Consider the following 19735-nt stretch of genomic DNA (forward strand, 5'->3'; position numbering starts at 1 on the left):
AGAAAATGGCAACCCACTCTGGTATTCTTGCCTGGAGAATTCCACGGACAAAGGAGCCTAAAGCCCCATCGGCTTCCTCTGTGTCCACATTTGTTTAATAAAGAAAGAGTGGGTTGCTCCCAATGCCACTGCTAGTCTTGAGTGAACTGTGGCTGTTTTGAGGGTGATTCACTGTGGCCATAGATGAGGGGTGCTGGGGAGAAGGCCCCAGACCTGCTGTCTAAATTGCTTCCTTCTGCATTGCCGACCCGGGTATCCTGAGAGCTGCACGGGTGTCCACATTGTTGGAAACAAGGCATAGCACTCAAGGAATAATGGGGTGCGATTCTCTTCAAGAGGGAACATTGCCTTTTCTGAGCCACTGAGGGCTCAGCTGATAGCTGGAGACTCCCTGTGAGAAGGGGAGCTTTCCTTGGCTCTTTGGGCTTGTAAAACATGGCCCCAACTGCCACCTCCCCAAACAACCAGGGGGCCTGTCCTCGGGGGTTCCGGAGCCCATGGGCTCTGCATTTACAGGCTTCCCTCTTGGAGAGGGTTGGAGGTGAAAGGTCTTGGGAAACCTTACAGAGAAGAGAATGAGCCTCTGTTTGAAATATTTAAACAGTGAGTGGTAGTTTTTTGGAAATTGTTTCCTTTTTTTCTGGTTGTTAATTGCTTAGTGTGATCGAAAAGATGACAGTGATGTCCTAATACTTGTTGGGGATGCATCTTTCTATTCCTCTTTCTAGATTAGCCATGGGCATTACTCTGGAATGTTCTTGCAGGAAGACATGATTCTTTGAAAACAAGAAGCCCTGCCCAGGCCCCCGTCTATGGGTGTTCACTCCTTCCAGTGAGCTTTGGCAATGCTAATTGTAACAATCAGTTGCTGCAGGGCCCACTTGCTGAAATTAGTGTGAGACTTTGTTCTTGAAAGACACAGAGAAAAAAACAAAGAAGTCAAAAATCTCAGTTGGGCTCGATCCGCTGGTCTCAGTCCCAAGGTATTTTCTTCAGAAGATAGGGAAGTTGAGTGCATGGGGTGGAGGGTAGGATAGTGGTAGGGAGGGGAGAGAGGTGGAGACAGAGAGAGAACTGAAAATGAAAGGCTAGCTCCCCCATGTCATAAGCACTGTGATTCCTGGACGGCCCCCAACTATCACCTGGCGCTGTTCTGCCAGCCAGCCCTTTGCTTCCAAACACTTTCCAACAAGATGATCAAAGGGAAAAATAATTGATTCTAAGGGTGAATTTTTGGAAACTCTTAAAATTTCACAATTAATTCACTTCCTTAGTGGGGAAATACAGAGGGAAGATCTTCCATTTTCAATACTGAGCTGAAAACTGACATTGTTCAAAGGTAAAGAAGAAGCTGATGTTAGTTTCAGGCATAATCTAGCTTTTAAATGTTTCCATATGATGGCTTCAGTATGTCAATAGTAGATTTTAAACACACCCCAAGGATCTTTTATTTTAGAGATGTAATCTTTTCGCCCCTTTTAACTGGCACATGCGTGTAACATGTGGTGGTATTTCCCTCATAAAGTACCACCGTCCTTTGCTCACGTGCCCGTGCTGACACTCCCTTGCTCCTAACCGCCCCCCCGGCCCCCCGGCATAGCCCCTTCCCAGGAGTGGAGACTGCAGGAAGGTCAATTCTATTTTATCCCCGTGCCAGCTTGGCACTCCACCCATACTGGCATCAGAGTCTCAAACATCTTTTTCTCCCACGTCTTGGTTGAGCATAGCGATGAGGTCCCATTGGCTTAAGGCGCGGTGCTGGCTTTCTCTGGTGGTTGTGCCGTAAGTTAGCAGGATAAGTTTGACAGTAATTTAATTTTCATTGACAAATGCTGTCATAATATTGAGGAAAAAGTGATATATTGTATCAACAGTAGTGGTCGACGCTCAGCCAGTCATATGGACTGGGCGAGTACCATATGCTTCTCCCAAACTCGCCTAGGAAAGCTCTGGCTAAGAACTTGACAAGCTTAAGATACCAGTCAGGAAAAGCGATTACCCTTGAGAGGTTCTCGCCGTGCTTCCAGCTTCCTCATTTCCTGGGGGAAAGGAGGGACCATTTCCTGGGGCAGCCACTTACTCCCCATCACGGGCATCAGCCAGCCTCCACCATACCCCCGGTCAGGGTGGCCCCTCTTGGACACCCGAAAGGCATTAGCCAAGGAGGGTCTCCCAGGCACCAGGGCCAGTGGCAGACAAGCGGATCCCCTGCTGACAACCGGAATAGCCCAGGGCCCGTGATGATGAAACACCATTGATTTCCTGTTGGTTTGTATTTGTCCCAGCTGCGGTTCCCTCCGCTAATGCTAGTGGATGTGCATCTGTGTGTGTGAATGAGGCCAGGACTCAAACAATCCGACCGCAAAGGGGACAGGATTCCCATTTTGGGAGCGTAGCTCACCATCTCCGTGTATCCAAAGCCCCTTCTGGTCCAATCTCAGAAGCAAGCAGATTAAGTGTGGGTGTTTCTGTACCTGGTGCACGTGTCTGACTGAATTCTTGGCCGAAATTTTAGATGATTCGAGCAAAAGTGATTAAGTCAGTCTTCATTTGCTCTGTTTTCTTAGCACTGAGTTTGTTTTAATTTGGTTATTGTTCACAAAAAAAGCAATTGATGAACAATGTTAAAAAATGGTCTGGAAAAGAACACAGTGTGTGTGTGTGTGTGTGTGTGTGTGTGTGTGTGTTTGCACGCGCATTCAGGGACACAGCATCCCTGTGCACATTCGGCTGGTGTCCTTGTCTGGCTTGCCAAACACGCGGGGACCTTCCATTCTCTGAAGGATTCCCATCCCAAACAAGGCTAAGTAAAGAAACAGGCATATGGCGTGTATTGGAGATGGTTCAGCATTGGCACAGGGCATCTGCTGTGGTGAACAGGTATCTGGAAAAGACGACAGTCCCATCCGCTCTTTTCGGAGCTTATCATTTATTTGGCTTTTGTTGTTGCTGCTTTGTGTTTATTATTATCTTAACAAAGGGAGGGAGAGTGTGCAGTTCAGGGCCCTGGGCACTGGTACAACTGCTGTCCAAGATGGCCCCCTGCTTGGGCTGGAAACCGCCCTCTCCTTCCACGCGGATGGGGGTCTCAGCTGCCAGGGGCTCCGGCTGGGAGCAAGGAGCACCCCGAGTGTTGGGGGCAGTGTCTGAGTGCAGATGGTCCTCTGAGGCGATGAGAGCTCCTGGGTGTGGCCGAGGGTGTCCTTGGTCTCCAAAGAGAGAGTTGACTTGAAAAAGCAGGCAGATTGGAGGAGTAGCTGCCCTCCTTGTGGATGGCATCCGTTGGTGGCTGCGTGGAGAGGCGCTCCGGACTGCCTCCCATTACCATTTCATTACGCGACAGCAGATCCATACACAGATCCATACGCTGCCTCTTGGATGGGGTTTCCGAACACAGCAGGACACTGCAGCAAGAGCTTACCTCCTCTCTGCCTGCTGGAAACCCAGCTCCCTGCCATGTGGTGCTTACTGAGCTGGCAGCTTCAGGCTCACTCTGGGCAACCCAGATGATGGGTGCAGCCTTCCTGTGGGCCACACGTGAGCTGCAAGGTGCCAGTGGCTGCCACAGTTTCTAGAGGGGCTCCTGAGAGAAGACGAACAGCCCAGCTAAAGTGCATTCGCGCACTCCGGTACCTCGAGCCTTTGGACTGTTGCTCAGTGGGGTAGCTCAGAATGATGGCCGGCCTCATAGGAGTTGTGGGTCTGGTCACCATCATTTTAGTGATGAAGGAAATGAGATCATCTGGGTCACTGAGACTCAGAGAAGGCGAGAGTTGGGGCCCTATCTGCTGAGTCCGTGATGGGCCGCCATCTTTCGCTGGTGGAGGCAGGACCAGATGGCTTCCCAGGAACCACTATGCCTCAGAACCGGCTCCCTCCTCCTTGGGTCTTCATCTCTTTATGGATAAAAACTAATGATTGGGATGCATTCCTTGTTAAAGGGTGATGATTCTGCACGTCCTTCCAGCAAGGAGCGGACTTTCTTTACTGACCAGCAGATTTCTTGATCATCTCTGTACTTAAAGAGAAAAGTCTGCTAGGTGGAAGCAATGAATGACATTATTCTTTCTCCTTATTTAAACCTATTTTGTGGAGTTAGCTTTCCCCCACCTACCCAGGATGAAATCTAGGAGAAGTCAGGGCTGGCTGTATGGCCGCAGCAGGTATTTTCCTCTGGGCTGGATGTTTTTTGGAGTTCTCTACAGACTGCCTTGCATCTTCAGGGTGCCCCCACCTACAGTTTTAGAATGGTCTCTCTGCTGGGTGCCAGCCTCTCAGACACTGCGTTCCATAGTGAACATCCAGTCTCTTCCTATGGAGGTGGTTTTGTCCTTCCAGTGGCCTCTGGGGCCAAGTCTTTTGCTGTGGATTTATGCAGGGGTTCCCTTCAATAGTGACCCACATCTGGACCTTGAGAAACACTTTTCATTTGTTCCCAATTCCTCTGGAAGTAGAACCACTCCCCACATGGCTCCTCCCCTTAGCCTGCCATCCCTGCAGCCACCAGCCTTATGACTTTGGTAAGCTGGGTCCTACAATGACCTTGTGTCCCACTGATGCCAAAGAACATGGGACAGGCTCATTTTGAGTCTCCATTCACTAAGCCTGAAGGGGGAAGAAGCCATTGTCCCTCCTCATGGAAGGAGGGCTGATGACCACGGCATACCGTCAACTCACCCTGAAGAGCTACTCTACTGTACAGATCCCTGCCTTTTCTAAGTCAGTCCTTCTAGAACCTCAAGTTGGGGGCTAGTTTGGGAGTCTGGACACTTCCTTGCCAGCTGGCATCTCACTTTGGTTAAAGCGAGTGTTAATCCCTGTCGTTTTATGGGTAGTCTTTTGGAGCATCCATTTAAAGAGCAGAAGAAACACAAATTTTAACATCCTGCTCACTTGATTATCAAGAAGCTCTTCTTAGAATCCAAAGTAAAATCTCTTTTTTTCTAGAATTTTAGGCCCTTTTTTCCTTCCAGATGCTTGGTGAGAGCAGATTAGTGTCCACTTTCAGTGACCCTTCTTGTACCTAAAATTGATGAAGCCTGTAGTAGATTTTCCAGGATTTGCCCGGAAAATCCCATGGATGGAGGAGCCTGGTAGGCTGCAGTCCGTGGGGTCGCTAAGAGTCAGACATGACTGAGTGACTTCACTTTCACTTTCCACTTTCACGCATTGGAGAAGGAAATGGCAACCCACTCCAGTGTTCTTGCCTGGAGAATCCCAGGGACAGGGAAGCCTGGTGGGCTGCAGTCCATGGGGTCGCACAGAGTCGGACACGACTGAAGCGACTTAGCAGCAGCAGCAGCAGCAGCAGCAGTAGTCTCTCACACTACTCTTCTGAAGAGGGCTGTGTCTTTCTTTGTGATGAGGGTTAGACAGAGCAGCAAGGTATTTCCAGAAGTCCTGTGCAAGGCCACTGCTGTGTGGACAGAATGGCCAGCCTCCTCCGTCTGTCCTTCTCTCTTCTGCTGTTTGTTTAGGACATCACAGCACAGCATAAACATCCGGTGACTTCCTCGTGGACCACCCAGAAGTGGACCATCCAAGCCCTGAAGGCTCTTCCCGGAATGTTACAGTCAGAAAACCCTGTGGGGCTGCAGAGCTATCCTGTTGACGTGGCTCCTGACCTCTGGGGAATACCAAGGCCAAACTTGATGGAGGGCCTGACCCTCCTGTCCAGTGTGGCCGGTTCTGTCTAAGGCCTGTACCCTGACCCAGACCTCTGCTCCGTTTAGCATGCCTCCTGCGCCTGTCATGATGGCCTTTAAGGTTCTGACATCCAATACCACTCAGCCCTCTGACTCTCTGGGAAGGAGATCTTGCAGACTCCTCAGGAATTGGAAGGTAGCCATAAGGCAGACTATCGCAAGTGCAAAACTTAAATGTCTTTAGGGTTAAGAGCAGGGCACACATGTACTTTGCAAATGAAATCTTCTTCCAGTTAATGAATTCTTTATTCAGGTATGTCAAAACTACCTGACTAGCTTTTAATTTCAGAGAGACCTGGGTTCGATCCCTGGGTTGGGAAGGTCTCCTGGAGGAGGACATGGCAACCCACACCAGTATTCTTGCCTGAAAAATCCCCAAGGACAGAGGAGCCTGGCAGGCTGCAGTGCCTGGGGTTGCAAAGAGTCAGACATGACTGAGCGACTAGGCACAGCACAGCAGAGTGTATTTTTAATTCTAAAATTTCCAGTTGATTTCTTTTATAGATTCCAATTTTCTGCTGAAATTCGTCACCTTGTCATCTATTTTCTTAAATTTATTAATTACTATTATTTCAAAGTCTGTCAAGTCTCTAACTTAATAGCTGTATCTTGTGTGGGTCTGTTTCTATTACCTATTGTCTCACTTTTCAATTCTTATTTGCATTCATTTGGTCTTATTTCATGGTGTGCCTGGTAATTTTTTATTGAATATCAAACATCGTATTTAAAAATTTGAGGTAATTTTAGCCTCTAGATTGTCACTGTCATATAAGAAGAGAATGTGAGCCGTATATGTAATATTAAATTTTATAGTAATTACATTAAAGAAGTACAAAGAAGCTGGTGGATTAGTTTTAATAATATATTTTATTTACTATTAGATGTCCAAAATATACCTGAAAATGTAACTGATATAAAAATATTTATATTTTCTGATTTTTTACTAAGTCCTGGAAATGCAGTGAGTATTTTATACTCACAGTACATCTCAGTTCTGACAAAGTCACAACCCAAGTGCTCAGAAGCCACCTGTGGCTTCTGACCACCATATTGGAAAGCACAGCCATAGACGATGTTGCAGCCTTCTAGGCCAGATTTACGTTTCCAGTAGGCCTTTTGTCAAGGGGAAGATCAAACCGGGTGTGTTTATTTTCTATCTGCCCTTACTCCTAAGCATGTCCCTGCTGGGGTCATAACTGCAAGCCCTGGGTGTTTACCAGGTAACTTCTAACTTTACAGGCCCTAGATTCTACCGATTGTCTCTTTGGTCCTTTGGAAACCTCTGCTTAGCTTCTCAGTGTCTCAGCTGCCACTTGTAAATTCACAGCTACCTGCAGGGGAAAAGCATGCCAGAAACAGGCCCTGCTCTCCTATCCCCGTCTTGCTAGAATCTGGGCCCCTCAAGTCCTGGATTCTTTGATAACCCTCTTATGCCTAAAAATAATTTACACACACACACACACACACACAATTTTTTGATGCAGTTTTTCTATTTATTCTCATTAGAACAGTTGATTAGATACAAGTCTTTTGCCATAGCCAGAAATAGAAATAAAATAACATCTTAATTAACTGAAAACATATATATATATTTTTCTGTTCGGCCATCAGCACTGTTTCAGCCTTTAAAAAAAGACTTATATCTCTGGCCCTGATTCAGCACAACCAAATCCCTGGGGAATAAGATTATTTTTCCCAATTCTAAGGATTGGCAAATCGAGGCATAATGAGTTTATTCCTAGGAAGAATCAGGGCCAAGATCCAAATCCAGTCTGTCTTTGTTCTCAGCCCAAGAGATTCCCACCTGCTCCACGCTACCCACCTGCCTGGTAGGGAGGTTCGCTGAATCCCCATCTCTGTGCAGGCCCTGCACATGGAAACACAGAGAAATAGCAGGATTGGTAGTTATTCTGGGCAAAAGCACAAAAGGCATGCTCAGAGACACTCATTTCCTGTGTAGCATTTGTAGAGATGCTACTTTTTACCAGACCTTGTGCTTGGTCATGTGGGAGAGACAGGATAATGTCCGTCACAGCCCCACCATTGAGGGCATGTTGTTTACCTGCTCGGGTCGGGTACTGTGACCCTATCAACAGCACAGAGGCAGCGCTCTGGAAACCCTACAGCCCTGTGAGGCTGCACAGGTTCCCATGCACGTACGGCTCCTGTCCCAGCTTTAGTCTGGGTTAGTTACCTCTGCGCTGGCAGCTGGGACCTGCCTGCACATAGGGCTTGATGACATTTCAAGTCTGTGCTTAGTCGCTCAGTCATGTCTGACTCTGCGACCCCATGGACTGTAGCCCGCCAGGCTCCTCTGTCCATGAGGAGTCTCCAGGCAAGAATACTGGAGAGGGTTGCCATGCCCTTCTCCAGGGGAATCTTCCCAACCCAGGGATTGAACCCAGGTATTCTGCATGGCGGGCGGATTCTTTACCAGGGAATCCCATTTCAAGTATGAAAGTGAAAATCACTCAGTCGTGTCTGACTCTCTGTGACCCATGGACTGTAGCCTACCAGGCTCCTCTGTCCATGGGATTTTCCAGGCAAGAGAACTGGAGTGGGTTGCCATTTCCTTCTCCAGGGGATCTTCCCAACCCAGGGATTGAACCTGGGTCTCCTGCATTACAGGCAGACGCTTTACCATCTAAGCCACCAAGGAAGCCCCATTTCAAGTATAAAATAACTCAAATAAAGGATTTTACAATGTGAGTGAACTAAGATCTTTGACATTAATATAAATTTTAGTTTTTAACAATAAATATCCAGGTTAATTTGAAGCTTATTTTTAATTCACTGCTTTTAACCTAATATGCTTTCTTTTTTTATAAAAGAAATAAACTTGTGTTTTCTAAAAATAAGAGCAACTTTTACCATTTTCTTGTCTGATTATTGAAAAATAAGAATGTTTCCCAGCCATTTCTCACTGCATGAAGACTGCCACAATTTGAGTTGATTTCCTTTCGGGTTTCTTCCTGTGCCCGCCTTCTACATAACTATAAACATACCATACATATGACTTTGCATGTAATATACACGTGTAATATGAACATTTCCTCATATTATTAAAACTCTTTATATGTACAAATTTATGGTTGTAATGAAATATCCTATTTGGGATTTTATGGTCATTTCTCCTCTTGAATATTTAAGTGGTTTCCTATTTTTTTTTTAATATTATAGATATAATATGTCTTTGGACATGAAGGTAGCCCCTCTTAATCCCCCTGTGCTCACACATTTCAGATGATTTTTCTAGAGCAGATTACTAGAAATGGAGCTAACGCATCAAATAATAGAATATTTTTGTGCTCTTTAACTTATTTTAAGCCTTGAATATACTCCGCAAATGGGCAATCACTTCACCCCAAATATCAGATATAGTGCGAGGCAGGAGGACTTGGGCAGCTCCTTGTGGTGAAGACCCAGTGCCTAGCTGAAGGTGGGGAGTCCCTAAAGAGCCCCGAGCTGTGAGTGAAAGGGACTCCGATCCCCAAGGGCTAAGGGTAACATTAGTAAACCAAAGGAAGGCCAGTGTGAGGGGAAGGGAGATACTCAAGCAGGAAAGCCTTTTGAGAAGAAAGTAAAATCAAGTCTGCTGGAGTACCTCACTCTTCCTGTGGCTGTAGCGATGGGGCTGTTGCGGACATGGTGTGTATATCGAATTTTGGCAACTGAATCCCATTTTAGACGCACTATGAGCTGAATCCTATTTTAGATTGACTCATATAAGGAACCCCGTGGTGACTCTATAAATCAGAAAGTTCGTTTGCAATGCAAATCGGCCCTTTCCTAAGTAATCTTCAGCTCCTTAATTTTACAAATTGTATATTGTAAATTTTTTATTTTTGTATATTGGTTTTTGCAAAGTACACTTGGAGGACACCGGGGGTCCATTTCAGCCATGGGGTTTGTGGGTCTCTGTGGGAGAAAGTTCTTCTATTGGATCAACCCCTGAGGTTGACAGCCTGTCCTTGACCTCCAGCTGTCAGATGAGTCCCCACGATAATGGAATCAGTCCCAGGACCAGCAAATTGAGGAGGAAGTGCCCACAGGTTTGGAGGAGACTGACAGGTGTGGGGTGGATGGGGGTTCAGGGAGACGAAAGAAAGCTCACATCTGAGGGTCCTGAGCCCCCATAGGAGAGGAAAGCTGGATAACCCTGCAGTGGGACTGAAGTTTCTGAAGGAAGTCTTGGCTACCACAGGTGCCTGCAGGGGTTTCAACTCTGACAGCAAATCAGAGCCCACTTGGAAAGAGAATTTGTGCTGTAGAATGTTCTGGTCTGGTTTAAGCCAATGATGTAGAGGGCTTTGTCTGAGGGTGAGGCAGACGAGCTGGCAGACACCTTCTTTGACTCCTTCCGTGGGGGATCAAAAGTGTTCGTAGACGGGATCTCTTTGCCAGGCACACTGGAATGGAAGAGGCGGGGCTGCCGGGCACACCGCCACCTCCCAAGGGACATAACAGAGGCCTTTGATTTACAATAGCCTCAGCTTTGGGGTTTTCTTTTACCCTTTCCTGTCAGCACCAAGATGCCATGGAATTGGGTGTTACAAATTCAGCAAAGCACAAAAGTCACGTCTTAAATCATGATCATGTTTAAAGTATTTCAAATGACTGATCTGATTTTGTAAATAAAGCCAGCTTTGCATAAATTAATGGAAATTTGCACTGGGTAGCATGGGAAGTTACTTTGCCAAGTTCTTAGGGACCCTGTGGCAGGGGGCGCTTCTTCTCCTGCTGAACTCATGAGTCTAACCTTTCCAGTAAGGTGGTGTCCTTCTTATCAGGCTTGAGTGCTGGAAACTGCTACATGTCACTGAACTTTGCAAGTTGCTGTGTTTGCTGAGGCACTGTTCAAACCTCAAAACCTAACTGGAGGTAGAAGTGGGAGAAACACCCCAAGACCTAAACTCAACTTTGGGAAAATTTGAAAAGAGTCCCATGAGCCACATCCCCGCTGGAGCTTGTTGAAAATTCACACATGTATCAGTAATTATTTAACAATCAAGGTGTCCTAAACTTTTCTACAGTGTAATTTACATTGATTTCTTCATTTTACATGTAGTAATTAATTTTGTCTTACTGACAGATGATTCTCAATGACTGATTTCAAGAGACGTTCCTGACAGGTACTTTTTAACCCTTTGTTGTCTTTCGAGGGCCTTATTGTACTCTGGGGTGGTGTTACGGGCAGCACAGGGATTTCCAGAGCATTTGGGCAACAGCTATGTGGAAGCAGGAGGTGGGAGGCAGTTTACATGTAGCTCATTGGTCTGTTCAGAGTCACTTTGGGGTGGAGCTTGGGGATCATATAGGAAGGGCTTCTGTCTCCCACTGTTAACTCTTTGCTCCCTTTAAGAGCTGGCACCTATGGATACTGTCCTAGACCATGCTTGAATAGGCTCCAGGGTGTAAGAAGGATTCTCTAGCTTTAGAAGACAAAGTAGAAGTCCCTAAATTTACTTTGAATGAAAAATTGGGAGATTTAAAGATAATTATAAGGCAAGTATTTTGTTATCTTTTCCCTTATAACATATGAGAGTTAGAAAAAGTCCCTGTAGGGTGGAGAGAGCTGCAGAAATGACCATTACCTGTGGTGAAGCCACAGGTCCTAAGCCAGTCCCGTGTTTCAGTTTTATCTGGACAATGAGTGCTTGTTCATGTCCGTTATCTCTGGGACATGTTGGCCGAGGGACCCTGATGTCAAAACAGCACAGGTTACAATTCTGCTGTGTTTCTTGAAAAAAAAAAAATTCCTTCTGATTTTCATCCCTGTTTTATAGACTCTGAGTATTAATTCATAACTCTTGGATTTAAGACACGGGCATATCCAGGTTAGAATTACAAAAATGGGGATGGAAGTCACAGGGAAACTTTCTTTTTAAAATCTGAATTGTGATTGAATGTGTTGCCCCCTTTGCATTGCGGGTGATGACCATTGGGCGATATTCTTGCTATTGTTAATGAGGAGGATGTGTATCCTTCACTTTGCAACTTTCCATCTTAAGTCACATTTTAATATTAATGAATGATGGGAAAGGTAAATGAGGTTCAAAGTGTTCTAACACTCACATGTTAGAACCTACGTCTATAGCTACATCTAGTCATAACTTTATATGTAGAGAGGGGATTTCAGCCCCGATCCCATAGGTGAGTCTTCCACGTCAGTGGGCTCATCCCACTTAGATGGCAGTGACCGCCCTGTAGCCTGGAGCTTCCCCTAAAAACATACACTTCTTTCTGACCCCAAGTATCATTTTTGTGCTCCTAAGAACGAAGAAGCATCTGTCTGGCAAATACTAAGACATTTTTGGAGAGTTCCCCAGGCCTTTGCCCAGCCTGGTTCTTCCCTGGGCCAGGCTCTGCTCAGAGTTCTAGGACAGCAGGTCCCAGATCTGGGTCACTATCTTCTTTAGGCTGTTGCTGCTGCTGCGTCTGTAGCTCGGCCACCGAGGGCAAGCTTGGGCCCCTTTGGGGATTTCTGTCATTATCATTCCTGAGTACTGTGTCCCTCGATATTTCATCAGAGAAGGTGCCAAGATCTGGCTTGGCTTGCAGTGACAAAGGTCTTTTTGTGCCTCATGGTCTTCTGCTTTGCCTTTCATTCCCCAGGCATCTATTATTACTGTAATATGACTAAGAGGGCCTTTTATCCCCAAAGTGCCTCCCCATACTTCCCAGTAGAAAATAGTTAAGTTCTTCTTTTTACACCTGCCATTTCCACCTACTTGTGCAGAACAGTCTCAGGATATGTGTGAGCATGTGCACGCATGTTCTCAACTGTGTGTGTGTCTGTAGTGTGTTTGTGAAGGTGTGTGTAGGTATGTGCTGTGTGAATGTGGGCATCTTTGCAAGGCACGGAGTGTGTTAGAGTGTCCCCATGAGGATTCCCCTGGAGAAGGAAGTGGCAACCCACTTTATTCTTGCCTGGGAAATCTCATGGACAGAGGAGCCTGTTGGACTATAGTCTATCGGGTCGCAAAGAGTTGGACTTGACTTAGCAATTAAACAAAGTGTAATGTGTGAGTGTGGGTGTGGATACGTGTGCTTTGGTGAGTGGAGGTGTGTGCATGCCCGCATGTGAGGGTATGGCAGTGGGCATCAGAGGGCGCTAGTGTTGAGCCGTCCAGGTCATCGGGCTTTGTCTCCTTAGTCATATCATAGCCTCCTTTTTTATTTGTGTTCATTATTCGCAGGGCGATTAGTGGCTATGCCTGCCCCCTTGTTGGTCACAAACAGTCTCATGGTATTTAGGAATAGTCAAGTCTTCACCAAATGTTAGCAAATCCTTCCCAATACTATTGTCCTTATAGCATGAACTGGCACCTGCCCTCCAATACTACACCTGCAGGAGAAACTCATCACATTTCAACACATTTCCTAAGCAAGCCTGCTGATGCACTATGTTAAAAAAATTAATTAAAAAATTCAGATCTCAGGAAATTCCAGCAGTCAGTCTCCTCCCTTTATCCTAATCTCTTCATGGTAATGCTCACAAGTACCCTCGGTCCAGACAATTCTTCATTCATTCTCCACCCCCCACCACACTCATATCCAAACTCCCCACCACTGGAGATTAGCCTTTTGTGAGGCAGTGCATCAAAAGCTTTCTTAAAGTCCCAGTAAATTATACCCCTGGTTTCCCTCTTCAATTCCTTTTTGTTACTTTTTCAAAATATTCTATTAGTTTTGTTACGTATGATCTCCCTTTTGTGAATCCATGCTGAATATCTTTAATTAAATCATAACTTTCCCTATTTTGTCCCTGATTAGTGTTTCCAATATCTTCCCCACCGCTCAAGTCAAGCTTACTGGTGTTTAATTTCCTAGATCTCCCTCAGAGTCGTTATTAAATATAGGTGTTGCATAAGGGCTCTCGTCCACTGCTGCTTCTCCCTTTTCCCAGGGTTATTTTTAAAAGGTATTTGCTAATCGTTCCCCTGTCTCCTCACCTCCACTTGCACAAATTCTAAGATGGTTCCCATCTGGTCCCAGAGTTATCAGTCTTCAGACACTCTAATTTCTTTCTCACCTGTTCTGCTAGGATGCCTATTTCCTTCGGAAATGTTTTCCTCTCCTTGGGAAATGCTTGTCTGTTACTGGCATCTGCTCTCTCCTTCCCTTTACGGACATGAAGGCAAGCCTTCTATTTTTTTAGTTTTCCTTAGCAGTCGTCACCCCTCATTTCAACATACTATGCTCTGTGTCTCCTTACATCTTTAGAAAAGCATTGCAGACTCAGGCCCAGCACTACCTTGCTAAGCCCCCCAATTTAGAAGTCAATATTTCCCTTCTCTAGGGGTGATAGCATCACCGACTTTTAATTTGGGGCAAGGAGTGCTGACCCTTTGGTAGTTAAACTGTTCTTGATGCCCTCAGCTCTTCTAGGGGAAGGGTGATATCTTGAGGCCCTCCCCCCGACAACCAGTACAAGAGGAACCTGGCTCCCACGGCAGCTTTCAGGGGTTGTAAAGTTTCCCAAGGGTCATTTTGCAAACCTCTCCTCCGGGGTCAGCTTCCTGGATGTGTTTTCCATGGGTGTTTTCCTTTCCCCCTTCCCAAGCTGTGCTGCTGGTTTCCCTGATGGATGCGCTTTGTCTCTCATGGCTCCTCCAATCTCAGGCCGTATTGTGGGCTCACCTCATGAATCTGCTTCCTTCTAGACCTCCGTTCCCAGGACACAGACTAAAGGGCTGCCCGTGGACGGCGCACACCCAGGGACTTTCAGATGCTGGCACCAGCAGGTGCCCCTGTGAAGGGGTGGCCGCAGGGAGGGGTTTCGCATCCCCACCCTGAGGACTGGGGAAGCCTCTTTAGATCCACTATCCTCTCCTAGCTTGACCTCGTTTCCTTTTCCAGCACATACAACCCAGATCTGCACACTGAAACATCGCTCTCAGGTTGTAAATTCTACACCAAATCAAAAGGCCAAATCCTTCTGTAAACCCAAGGGCCGCTCGACCTACATAATACCAAAGAGCCTGGCGCTGATGGCTATCGTGGGGCCCGCTGGGCAGGGGGAGGAGAGGTGTGAGGTCCGTGCCCTCCAGGGCAGGCCACTGGCTCGAGTCAAGTTGCAGAAACAACATCAGTCAAAAATTTCAACAAAGTAGGTGTGTGACATCAATAGTCCTTTGACATTGTTTTATGTCAAAAGGCACACAGCCTGTGTCCCGTATCCTTCGTCATGCAAATGATGGTAATTTGCACGCACAGAGGGATTTGAAATTTTAAAAGCTTAATAAAGGCTGTGTATACACACACACTCGAGCCAGTTTTTAAAAACTGCATTTAATTGAGTCAAGTAGCATGTTACTTTGGGGAAAAATGAAGATCGTTTATACTGGTTTTTTTTTTTTTTTTAGTTCAAAAGTCTTTTTAAAAAACTGATTGTGTGGTGTAGGCTAGTTGAGGATCCTGCCCAGATGCAGCAATGAAAAGTAGGTGGGCAGGCCCCCCGAAGCTTTGGGGTTTCTTTTTCACCCCTACAAGTATGTCTCCATCGAAATGGGCCACCATCCCCTTGCCTTGGGGTTGTGGGATGGGAGGGCCTGTGCCTGTAATTCTACCATTCATCAAGACCCTGAGGCCGGGGACCCAGAACCTCGATCCACCCACCTCAGTCAGCCCCCCGATGGGGTGCACCGTCTTGTGTCCGCTTCTGAGTGCCTTTCCCAAAGCAATTTATAGATGGACTTTGTAAGTGAAAATAAGAGACACAGGTGCTTCATAATAATTACTTGCACATTTACAGAATCGGACATTCTGTCATTTAATAGACCTAAAACTAAAAAGCTTTTGTCTGTGAAAGGTGACCAATAGAAAAAGGGTTTGGATTATATGATATCCCATAACTTAATCATATGGCTCTTAAGAGGGGGACATACACAGCTGTGTCTCACTAATATGCCTGCAATATGTGTAAACTGATACGCTTTAATCCTAAACTTGTTTTTAGCAGGAAGAAAAAAGCATTTAGATGAGGAACATTAAGATTCAATATTAACCATTTTTTCCCCTTTGGGCAAAATTATTCATCACTTGATATTTATTAAAACAGCATTTTTTTTGCAACAGTGAGATGGATCCTCCTGAAAAATTTCCAAACATCCTCAAAGTTATGTGACAAAGTGAAAAGGGGAAGAGAACAGACAACAGCCTCCTTTTGGCCACAGAAAGACAATGGACTTGAAGGACAGACGTGTGTTCTTTTCAGGCTCAGGAGTCATCCTAACCCCCTAGACTTAGGGCTGGGGCAAAGGTTGGAGTCATTTAGGAGGGCTGTGCTGTTGTCCGCCTCCCCTATTATAAATATTTGATTTGTCCATGTGCTCTGATGTTTGAATTGTTTGTTTGTGCTGGTTTAATCTAAATTATTTAAGTGTACTTTCTTTAATAACCTTAACCAAAAGAAAAAAAAAAGAAAAGAAAAAAGAAACTAAGACAAAGGAATTGTAGATTAGAGACTTTATTTTCAGGGCAAAATGATACGGATAAGTGAACATCAACTGACCAGAAATTATTTGCTTCTGTCTGTTAGACACGTAATGGAGTCATTTAACTAGTCAAATTAGGAGCTGCAGAAATGCACCATGCTTCATTACTGAGTTCGAATGGGCACCATTTTACATTTACGTCAAAAATTATCTCATAGCAAATTAATGTTTTCATTGTGCTGAAAAGCTGAAGCTATGCGGTGTTAGCACCACCTAGAGGCCATTGCAAAAATACTTCAAAGGGATCTACACCCAAGGACAAGATGATCAATAGATTAGTTTTAGGGAATAGAGTCCTGACCCCCTTTTCAAGTAAGAACGTAGTCATTGACTCTAATTAGCTGAGTTTGGCTTATGATGTGAAGTTCTGAGAGTTCTATGAAGATTTCCCTAAACTTGGCTTAATATGCAACGTGCTGAAATGTTTCTGCAGTTTTCCACCCTCTCTCCGTGTTGCTCTTTAAGTCTTGAAAATATGTTTGTTTGTTTTTTCTCACTTTGCTTGATTTTTTTCCACCTTCAGACTTGGATTATATAAAAAAATCTCAGATTTTAGCTGAAATAGCATAATTTTAGCTGAAATAGCATGGTAAATAAACAAGGAGAGTTTTTTCCTCCCATATTGTAAGTTGGCATCATTATAATCTTTCTTTTGTTAGTAAAAAACTTGCTATCTATGGAAAGAGGCAAAAACATGACATTGTTTCATCTTAAAAAATACTGAAACTAGTAAATTCTCTGTTCACATAGGTTATAAAAGGTTGGTAGATTTCTCAAGAATGTTGGTTTCTGTTCAACTCAGAGAGAAATCATTTAGGATAAAATAGCAAACCTCTCCCTGATACAAATATTTATTAAAATGATGTGTGGGCATTCAGTGACTCTGGGAAGCCAGAGCATACTGTCAGAGCAGAAGCAAAGGAAAAGATCAAAGCATATAAATAGCATCAAGAACTTGAGAATATTTCAAGACAACATTGATGTCTAAAATATATGTGAATGACTGCATAATGATCGAGGCAGACATATTTCAAAGTACAGCCAGAATCTGACCTCCAACTCGGAGCTTTAAATTCTCCAAAAGACATCTGTTTTCTGAGAAAGCCTTACCTACCGCTGCTCCATATAAAGGGAGGAGCCTTGGGCTAGGTGGGGAGCTAACAGGTGGGCGGCCCTCATGGGTTTCGGGTCCAGGACACCGAGAGGGCGTTGCAGGACACCCTTCCTCTGAGAGTGTAGCAGGTAGGATTGCTCTGGCTCCAGGTGAGAGAGGCACCCATGTTTCTCAGGTCAGGGATGGAACTGGTCTTCGCATGCTTCCCTAGGGGGCGCCCCACGTGCAGCATCTCTCAAGGGTGAGGTGGGTGGGATGCACCTCTTAGCGGTACCTCCTTTCAGAGAGTTGGCTTCACCCCTCTGGCCCCTGTATTCTCCCAGCTGCTATTCTCTTGCTACTTAACTTTTTCAGCAAGCAGAAGCTGGAGAAAAACAAAGTGGCAGGTGTGATTTCTAAACAAAACAGAAAACTCTGACTTAAAAACAAAAAAAGAGAGGATAAGCATAAGTAAATAGAATAGCACCCATTTTATTCTTAACTGTGATTCACAAGTGACCATTTTTAATTAAAATGCTGCCTGCCAACCTCTTTGCAGACCAAAATAAGAAAATTTCCTCGGAATGTTATCAACTCTCCAGTTTCTGCAAAGATGTTGTATTTTCAGATTTCAAAGAGAGGATCTCCTTTTGAAAGTAAATAATTGTTGGCAATCATATGAGCCTGCTAAGTACAGTATTTTAAACTCATGCTGTGTTGAAAAGTTCAAGAATTTTGCAATGACCTTAGGGCCACAGATAGGATAATGAAAGATGGAAAGATGAGGGCAGGGTCTGAAAGCGAGTTCTTTTTTGTTCTAACGGAAGCTTTTTGTGTGTGTGGCTTAAGCTAGTGGTTCAATAGAATTTCTTTGAAACAGAAACAAAAATTGTTAAGAGCTGGTTACAAGTACTCTCGTCTGCTCTTCCCCTTAAAATGCAGGGAGAATTTTACCTCTTCTCATGAATCTTGTCTGCTGAAATGTCTCAGTCTTCATGTTATGTTTACCAAGGCCAGACCGGAGGATCCGATAATTTATAACCATTCCTATTGGGTTTTATGTAATAACTTTGGAACTCATATAAAGTAATGATCCACAAACTCTTTTAATGTTCATTATAAAATATGAAATATTTCTCAGAACCATTGCAATTATGTGACCAGACATAACTGTTTCACACATGAGTAAATACAGGGAGGTTTAACATAACTTTATTATCTTCCTGTCTTTTCTTCTCATTGATGTGATAATACTGTTTTAATATTTTTCTAAAGAAAAGTTAAGTAATTTTAGAATCTCTACTGAGGCCCGCTTTATTGGCTTTTGTAATAGAACTCTCAAATCTAATTGTATTTATGCTCAGACTGACACCAGTAAATGTCGTGAATGGAAGGGAAATGCCCCCAAAGCTGTGTATTCTCTAATTATCAATAGATGTGTCTCTGCTGACAAGGCCTGGGGATTTGGGGAGAGTCGGAGAAGCAAAACCGCGATGGAGGCGCAGCCATCAGAGGCCCTGCAGATGCTGAGAAGGGCTTTTCTAAGGGGCAGATGAGCCCCATTGTTCTGTACTCACCACGAAACTTACCTCCTTCCCTGTGTTGCGACTGCCTCACCAGGGCCCAGAGCCAGCAGCATGAAACTTCTCGTACGATGGAAGGCTGATCTCCAAAGAGAATTATTCCTGGGATCCTGTCCTGGAGATTTGAGCTGAGTGGCATCGGTCTGGCTGCTTGACCTTTATCTGGAGTGTGACCTTGGAGGTCAGCTGTCCATGGTGTGACGTGTCCTGCAGTGGTGGAAGGCAGTGGGCAGTGCTCTGTGCCCTCTCTCCTTACTCCCTGTCTGGGCAGCCTCTCCTCTGCCACCCATGTCCTTTTGACTACAGTGACTGTTTCTAGTCTGAAAAGTGAACGTGATATTCGCTCAGTCGTATCTGACGCTTTGCAACCCATGGTCTGTAGCCTGCCAGGCTCCTCTGTCCATGGGATTCTCCAGGCAAGAATACTGGAATGGGTAGCCATTCCTTTCTCCAGAGGATCTTCCTAGTCTGGTACCTGGAAAAGATTGAAGAGGGCAGGTTGTATGCTTGGGTTTCTGCATCTTCTGGAAAAGGAGAGGGTTTCATAGTGTCAACCCATTTCTCTTACTTCAGTTCAGTTCAATTCAGTTCAGTGGCTCAGTTGTGTCTGACTCTTAAATGCTCCTCTAAGTCTAATGTGCAAACCAGTAGCCATGCATCTATGACTATGCAGATTCTGATTCAGTGGGTCTAGGAAAGGTCCAAGAAAGGGCCTTTCTCATCTGCTCCTGGCTAAAGCCCCTGCTGTGGGTTGCCCTGGCCTGCATTCCTCGTCCACCTTCTCCTCACTGCTCTTCCCCTGGAGGTAAACAGAGCCGACGGAGAGTCTAGAGGGCAAGGTGAGGCCCTCAGAAC

The 19735-nt window shown here is 45.1% G+C and overlaps 1 protein-coding gene and 1 non-coding gene across 11 annotated transcripts in view; one reads left to right on the plus strand and one right to left on the minus strand.

Annotated features, from left to right (window-relative positions):
• Positions 1–19735, plus strand: part of ZNF536 (zinc finger protein 536) — a 449091-nt gene that overhangs the window by 374997 nt on the left and 54359 nt on the right. The window lies entirely within an intron of this gene.
• TRNAY-GUA lies at positions 8293–8364 on the minus strand. Its single transcript has one exon. It is a non-coding gene; the product is annotated as a tRNA-Tyr (tRNA).

Source organism: Bubalus bubalis, chromosome 18 (assembly GCF_019923935.1).
Source record: "Bubalus bubalis isolate 160015118507 breed Murrah chromosome 18, NDDB_SH_1, whole genome shotgun sequence".
Taxonomy (NCBI): domain Eukaryota; kingdom Metazoa; phylum Chordata; class Mammalia; order Artiodactyla; family Bovidae; genus Bubalus; species Bubalus bubalis.